Source organism: Pipistrellus hanaki, assembly GCF_964339955.1.
Source record: "Pipistrellus hanaki genome assembly, chromosome: 13".
NCBI lineage: Eukaryota > Metazoa > Chordata > Mammalia > Chiroptera > Vespertilionidae > Pipistrellus > Pipistrellus hanaki.
Genome location: NC_140515.1, coordinates 42,806,131 through 42,813,459, shown reverse-complemented (window position 1 = coordinate 42,813,459; position 7,329 = coordinate 42,806,131). Strand labels below are relative to the sequence as shown.

Below are 7,329 nucleotides of genomic sequence, written 5' to 3'. Positions count from 1 at the left end.
CCAATAGATGTTTCTCTCCCGTATTGATGTTTCTCTTTCTCCATCTCCCTCTAAGAAAATCAATAACAATATTTTAAAAAGTCATCACCATATCCAAAGTCTATATTTTCTCCTCTCTTAGCTTCAGTAAGCTGAATGATTTTGCATTTTACATAGTTTATGATCCATTCTGAGTTCATTTTTTGTGAAGAGTGTCTAGATTAAATTTTTTTTTTTTTTTTTTTTTTTTTTTTTTGCATGTTGGTGTCCGGTTGTCCTAGCACTATTTGTTGAAAAGACTATCTTTTGTTTACTGTTTTGCTTTTGCTTCTTTGTCAAAGATGAGTTGATGATGTGGGTCTATTTTTGGGCTGTCTGCCCTGTATCACTGCTACACTGTCTTGATTATTGTAGCTTTATAATAAGTCTTGAAGTCAGGTAGTGTCAGTCCTCCAAGTTTGCTCTTTTCTTTCAATATCACACTGGCTATTGTGAGTCTTTTGACTCTTCATGTAAACTTTAGAATCAGTTTGTCAATATCCCCCAAATAACTTTCAATTGCAATTTCATTGGGTCTTTAGATCAGTGTGGCAAGAACTTACTTCTTGTATAAGGTGTTTTTTTTTTTTTTTTTAATGTTGTCAATTGCTCAGAAAAATAATTTAACAACATGATGCAAAAGTGAATTTCATTTGAACAACTATGTTACAAGTGGATGAGAGATGAAATTTTGCTGCCATAGAGCATAAGATGTCAGTTTTAGGATTCTTTGACTCTGCTGCTGACAGTTAAACTAAGGAAATTTTATCTGATGTGTATCAACTCTCATTTCTTCATTCAATAAATAATTAAATATGCAGGTTATTAACATAGAATAATAAAGCATGGTGTTTGGAATCAATGGTCTTAGATTTGAATTTGGGATCTGACACTAATAAGCTAGATGGTTGTGGGAAGGTTAATTTCTCCTGCCTAAATGCAAAATAAAGATGATGTGGGTAATATTTACCTTACTGGGGTTGAGATAGTACATGGAAAATGCTTCTCAGAGTACATGATACTTAGTAGGGGTTCATTAAATGTTAGCTGTTATTAAGTGCAATGAGACATAGAGTGATGAATGGAAAACATGCCCTACTTTAAGTGAGGAGCTTACAGAGCTTATAGTTTTGTGAGAGCAATGAGGCAGATCCAAAAATCAACTATAATCTTTCTGCCAAAGTTAGATTTCATTGACATTCATGGGTAACAGTCCTCAGAGACTTTGACTTTATTGTGCCAATAACTCACAAATGTGGGAAATGTTATGTGTACTCTTATGTTATTACATATTTATAACAGTCTGTGTGGCAAGACCTCTGACTATGTTCACTGGGTATATTGAAAACACAGTTCTAGGAATGAGTATTTCAAAATATTACTTGTATAAAGTGATGCCAAGTGATGCTCAGGATAAATGCACATGGGAAGTGCGACTTTTAGTGAGGACTGTGGGACTTCAGTAAAAGCTGAAATTAAATAAACAAAAAAGCCGGGCCTGCATGGCTCAGTGGTTGAGTGTCAATCTATGAAGTAGGAAGTCACAGTTCGATTCCCTGGGTTGCAGGCTCCATCCCCAGTGTGGGGCGTGTCGGAGGCAGTCAGTCAATGACTCTCTCTCATCATTGACATGTCTATCTCTCTCTCTCCCTCTCCCTTCTTCTCTTAAATCAATAAAAATATATTTAAAAATATATTTAAAAAAAGAAAGAACAAAAAATAGGAGACAGTACATAGTAGAGAAAATCATTGAGAATACTTTCCTACTACATTGTGGGCAAAAGCAGATTTACAGTTGTGAGTGCCTGAAACACAGTTTATTCTTTGTTATGACATAAAGTTATTTATTAATTATTACATTATTTTCTATATGAGCAACTCTACACCCACTCTTGCCCCACCCTGTATATCTCCTCCTTCCCTTTGTTCACTGTCCTTTACTCAGGTTTAAGGGCTCACTTTAGGGCTCTCTTAATTCCAGTAAGAGTCGGGGTGATGACACACACTACTTTGAATCATTTTTGTAGCCAGTTTTACTGAGTGATTCAGGTCCTATACAAGGAGCTGTGGAGGAATAATAAAATTACAATAGCCAACCCAAAGCACTGTGACATGATACTAAATCACTGCAAGATTGTGCTGTTATCTAGAGGAAGAATTGAAGGAGGAGGAAGGAGTGGGGAATAAGAGGAACTTCATGATGTATATGCCCCTGGGCGGGGTCCAGAAGCCTGGGAATGGTTTTATTAAGGGAAGCTTCGAGGAAAAGATCTGGCATAGCAAACCTGCAGAGGCTGGAAGGCTCATACTTAGTGCTATTAGTGCAACACTAGGCCCCTCAGCTGCTGGAACTCTTCCTGGTTTCCCAGGGAACATAAATAATCAAGAGGCTGATTTGTTCTTGAGATTTTTGAGACTTTATGAAAGCTGCCATCACCATGGCAGCCAGGGATGCTGCTGTGCACATCAACGAAGGTTGCATGAGTGAGCATCCAATATTCTTTGCATGAAACGTCAGTCTAAAATCACACAATAAAAGTCACATTTCATAATAAGGGTAATCAAAAGTGGCATCATGAAAGATAGGGAGTGAAGGCCTGCTGTTGTCACTTTGACCACGATTTGGAAATGTTTGCCCTTTGAGCTCTCACTAGTGAATTTGTCATCCCCTGGTGGGCTTTTGGCATTGTCTGATGTACAGTGTCTTTCCAAGAACATGGAAGAATTCCCCTCGGTGTATTTAGCTGCTCCTCTTACCCCCTAGACCAAAGGTTCTCACTTAGATCTGCGTGTGTCATTTCTATTTTATATAACATCCAAATCACTTCAATCCTGAGATTCCAGCTCAGACCACCTAATGGAATCCTGATTTTTAATTAACACTACTCAATTCTCTAAGACAAAAAAGAAGGCAGAGTATGGAGAAAATGAAAAATTGTTTTTCCTGGAGGGAAAATTAGTGATAAATGTCTACCAAATTTAGACATCGGCTCCTTCAATTGGGTATCCAGAATAGCTCACCCCAATTGCATTTCTGTTTTATCCTTATAAAGCCCCGCCTCTGTATGGTTGGAACAGTGACTAGGTCAGATGGATTGAAGTATAAGGTCTATATAGATGAATCAGGGGTATCGGGTAGGAAAATCAATTTGTGTAAAGTTGTGAGAGCCTTACATGTCATATTCAGAAGTCTTAATTTTATTTAGTATGTAACTGGGTGTTACCCCAGGTGTTTTTACATGTGAAATTACATTATCAAAGGGATGTATTACTGGGTAGATTATTCTAGAGGTGAATTAACCAGGTATACTCGAGTTAGAATGGGGATGAGGAGGTGTCTTAGTAAGGCATTTTCATGATCAAAAGAAAAGATCAAATAAGAAAAACTTTCAAATAAATTATAATTCTTTCGTCAGGTATATCCTCTTCATATCTAGACTACTAAGGTATTTAACAATATTAGTATGATTTCTTTATAGAACAGGAATAATAACCCCCACTTATTTTAGCACTTCCTATGTGCAAGATGATTTATATAATATATATTTTATAATTACCATAAGTAACCCATTGAGATAAGTCACTATTATCCTCATATTACAGGTAAGAAAACAGACTCAAGTAATATACCAAATATTACATGGTAAGTAAATGATAAAGCCAGGCTTTGAACCCAAGTCTGTCTAACATAAAAATCCACATGCTTTCCTCATTATAGAATGGTGACTTTCTGTGAACAAAGCATATTGCACTTTCTCCTAAAAATATTATTTCGTGAAAGGACTTGAAAATGTTATTTGCTTAAAGAATATAGAGTAAATAAATGGACCAGCTTTAGGAAGATGCATTTTATTTCTCCAATAGCCAGGCACACATTGTAGTTATGGATTGCATCATCAGATTTTAGGACTATACAGTATTTTTCACAAATGGAATTTTAAAATGGCTGTATCTTCTTTAGGACAAGCTTAATTTCTGAGGTAAAACTTTATGTTGTTGGCTAAAATAAAGGGAATGCCTACCTGTTTTATTCCAAGTGATTCCTCTACAGATAAGGTTTCTAATGTGATGCATCTTCTTACATCAAGTTGTTGGTGCTAAAATAGGGTCAATTACATTAGGATAGCATACCTTTAAGAGAATATCTTTACAGTTACCCACTCCCAGCACTAAAGCCCACTTTACAGTACTTTTTAAATGCTTTTGATTATAAGCATTATTTTGTAAGGATGTTGATTTAAGATGGCCTTATCTTTCCACCAGCTAAAATGTTTATTTATTAAGCTTCAAGGAAAAAAAAATCAATACAGGGAACTCACTGGAAAATTGTGTTTAAATGTTTTCAGGAGACAGGGATTGGAAGAGACTGTAAATATGGTCCTCATATTAATTAGAATGCACAGTGTCCCAAGTCTTTTATAGAAATAAAATCATAGTATTGCTTTCTTTTCCCCCACACCCTCTTTTTTATTTGGGGGTATTATAATAATGAGAGTGCATTGCTAATTTTCAATGGGAATGGCTATAATTGGCCCACATTCCCTAAAGCTTTTATCATGATGCACAGGGGCCCTTCTCCTATAGATTGACCATGTTGATACAGAAGAAGACAGAGTATTATCAGAAGTGTCTTGGTAAGTTTTCTTGGCCTGTGATGAGCAATGTATTTTGAGCATCAGACAATTTCCAATCTCGACCTGGCTCCTAATTTTAACAAAATCATCAAATCTCCCAATTTTCATTGCAGTGAGTCCTTCTCACATTACTCTATGAGATAAAAGGAGACCTTTTCTGATGCTCTCCGGTCCAGGGGCCATGACTCAATTCAGTACTGTATTTCACACATTGAAAATCCTAAACTGTCTAGATTTCATGGACCACTTTAAGAAACTATTACTTTTTCACTTTTCACAAATCATTTCTTGGCTCAGGGAGTAAAGAAAATCCCAAGAAAAGAAAATCCCAGTTCATAATAGTGTCATTTTAACTCACCCATTTAGCCAAAACACAGCACAAACCAAGGAAACAATAGCAACAATAAAGAAAAAATGCAGTTGAGCACTTACATACGTGTTTCCATCACTGTATTTATTTAGCAGGTTTTTATTGAGAGCTTGATGCATTTCAGAAACTGTTGTTTTAGGTGCTTGGGATTCATCAGTGATAGAAATTCCTACTTTTATGATCTTCCATTCCAACAGAGGGTCAAGGGTGAGGGATTGGAGAGCAGAAAAGAAGTCATAAGCATTATGGTTAAAAGAAAATAGCAAAATACAATCTAGACAAGGGGGATCTGGAGTGTGAAGAAAAATACAATTTTAAAAAGGTGGTCAGGGAAGGTCTCATCAAGGAGGTGAGAACTGAGCAGATTCTAGGCAGGCGGGAGGAAGCCATGTGGATATTGAAGGCAGAAGTCTCCAGCAGAGGGTAAAGCCAGTTCAAAGAGTCCAAAGCAGGAACAGGCCGCGTGTATTTGAAGAATAGCATGCTGACTAAAGTGACTGTAACAAGGTGGACAAGGGGGAAGTGTAGAAAGTGATATACCTGAGATACAGTGGATGAGAGCAAGTGGGGCATAGTAAAGGCTTCATTCAGCTTTTATCCAAAATGAAATGGGATCTACTGCAGAGTTCTGGGCAGAGAGTAACAAGATCTGGTTCATGTTTTAAAATAATTGCTCTTGCTGCTGATGTGAGAAGTGACTTTGAAACAGGGAAACCCATTGGAGGCTATCATGGTAATCCAGGTGAGAGATGATGCTGGCTGTCAGGAGGTTGCTGCCTGTGGAGGTGGTAAAACATGGTTGGGTTCCGGGTCTCTTTTGAGAATGAAACTGAAGGGATTACTTACAGATTGGATAGGAACTGTGTGAGAAAAAGTAGAGTCAAAGATGATTTAAGCTCTAGGCGGTTTGACTCAGTGGAAATAGAGTGTTGACCTGTGGACCAAAGGGTCCTGGGTTCAATTCCAGTCAAGGGCACATACTTTGGTTGCAGGCTCCTTCCTGGCCAGGGCCCTGGTCAGTCCTCATGCAGAACGCAACCAGTCAATGTGTTTCTCTCACATTGATGTTTCTCTCTGTCTTTTCCTCTCTTTTCCACTCTCCCTAAAAATTAATGGAAAAATACCTATGGGTGATTAACAAAAACAAAAGATTATTTAAACTTTTTGAGTTTCAGTTTTTCATTGTAGGAGCATCCTTCTTTTTTTTTTTTTTTTAAATATATTTTATTGATTTTTATACAGAGAGGAAGGGAGAGAGATAGAGAGCTAGAAACATCGATGAAAGAGAGTCATTGATCAGCTGCCTCTTGCACACCCCCTACTGGGGATATGCCCGCAACCAAGGTATTGTACATGCCCTTGACCGGAATCGAACCCGGGGCCCTTCCGTTCCCAAGCCGACATAGGAGCATCCTTCTTTATAACATAATGGTATTGTGGCAATTCAGTAAGTATGCTTTCATAAACACTTAGTAAAAAGCAAATTTACATTTTTGTTATATATACTATCTTTTGACTTCTAAGTCACACTATAACATTTTAAAGTGGACAGATAAGGAAAACCTCAACTACCTGGAATCCTCACAGTGGCAATAATTTTTACATTTGACTTTAACTGGAAGATACAAATAGAAAATAAACTGAGATCTGAGATTTAGTAACCATAAACTAGAATCCAGGAGAGGAGTTGAGATTGTTTTTAATCCTAAGAAACAACAATGATAATTGACATTCATAGTGGTGACTTCAAATGCATGTCCACTCAAAAGGGCTATCTATAATCTATAATAATAATAATAATAATAATAATAATAATAATAAAAATGAGAATATCTAATTAGACCAGAAAGCCAAACGACCTTCTGGATGAAGCCGTGGCAGTGTGGGCTGAGACAGAGGCGGTTGGGATCAGATAGGCAGGTGAGTAGTTAGGGGCAATCAGGCAGGTAGGCAAAGTGGTTAGGGATGATCAGGCAGGGAGGTGAGCAGTTAGGGGTGATCAGGCAGGCAGGCAAGTGGTTAGGGGCAATCAGGCGGGCATGCAGAGTGGTTAGGGCAGGCAGGCAAGCAGTTAGGAGCCAGTGGTTCCAGATTGTGAGAGGGCTGTTCGACTGCAGTAATATATCCCCTGAGGGGTCCCAGATTGCAAGAGGGTGCAGGTCAGGATGAGATACCTCCCACTCCTGTGCATGACTTTCAGGCCTCTAGTAAATAATAAGCCATTACCTGGAAGGGACTTATATTCAAACCTTAAACTATCAGAAATTTAGTAAAACAGAATACTCCCTGACCAAGAGATTCTAATTA

General features: G+C 37.7%; 1 long non-coding RNA gene across 1 annotated transcript in view; it reads left to right on the top strand.

Moving 5' to 3' along the window:
• Positions 1–202: 202 nt before the first annotated feature.
• LOC311632030 overlaps positions 203–7,329 on the top strand; it is a 206,070-nt gene continuing 198,943 nt past the window's right edge. The window contains exon 1 of the long non-coding RNA XR_014796699.1: positions 203–245. This is a non-coding gene — a long non-coding RNA (uncharacterized lncRNA). The remainder of the gene's footprint in view (positions 246–7,329) is intronic.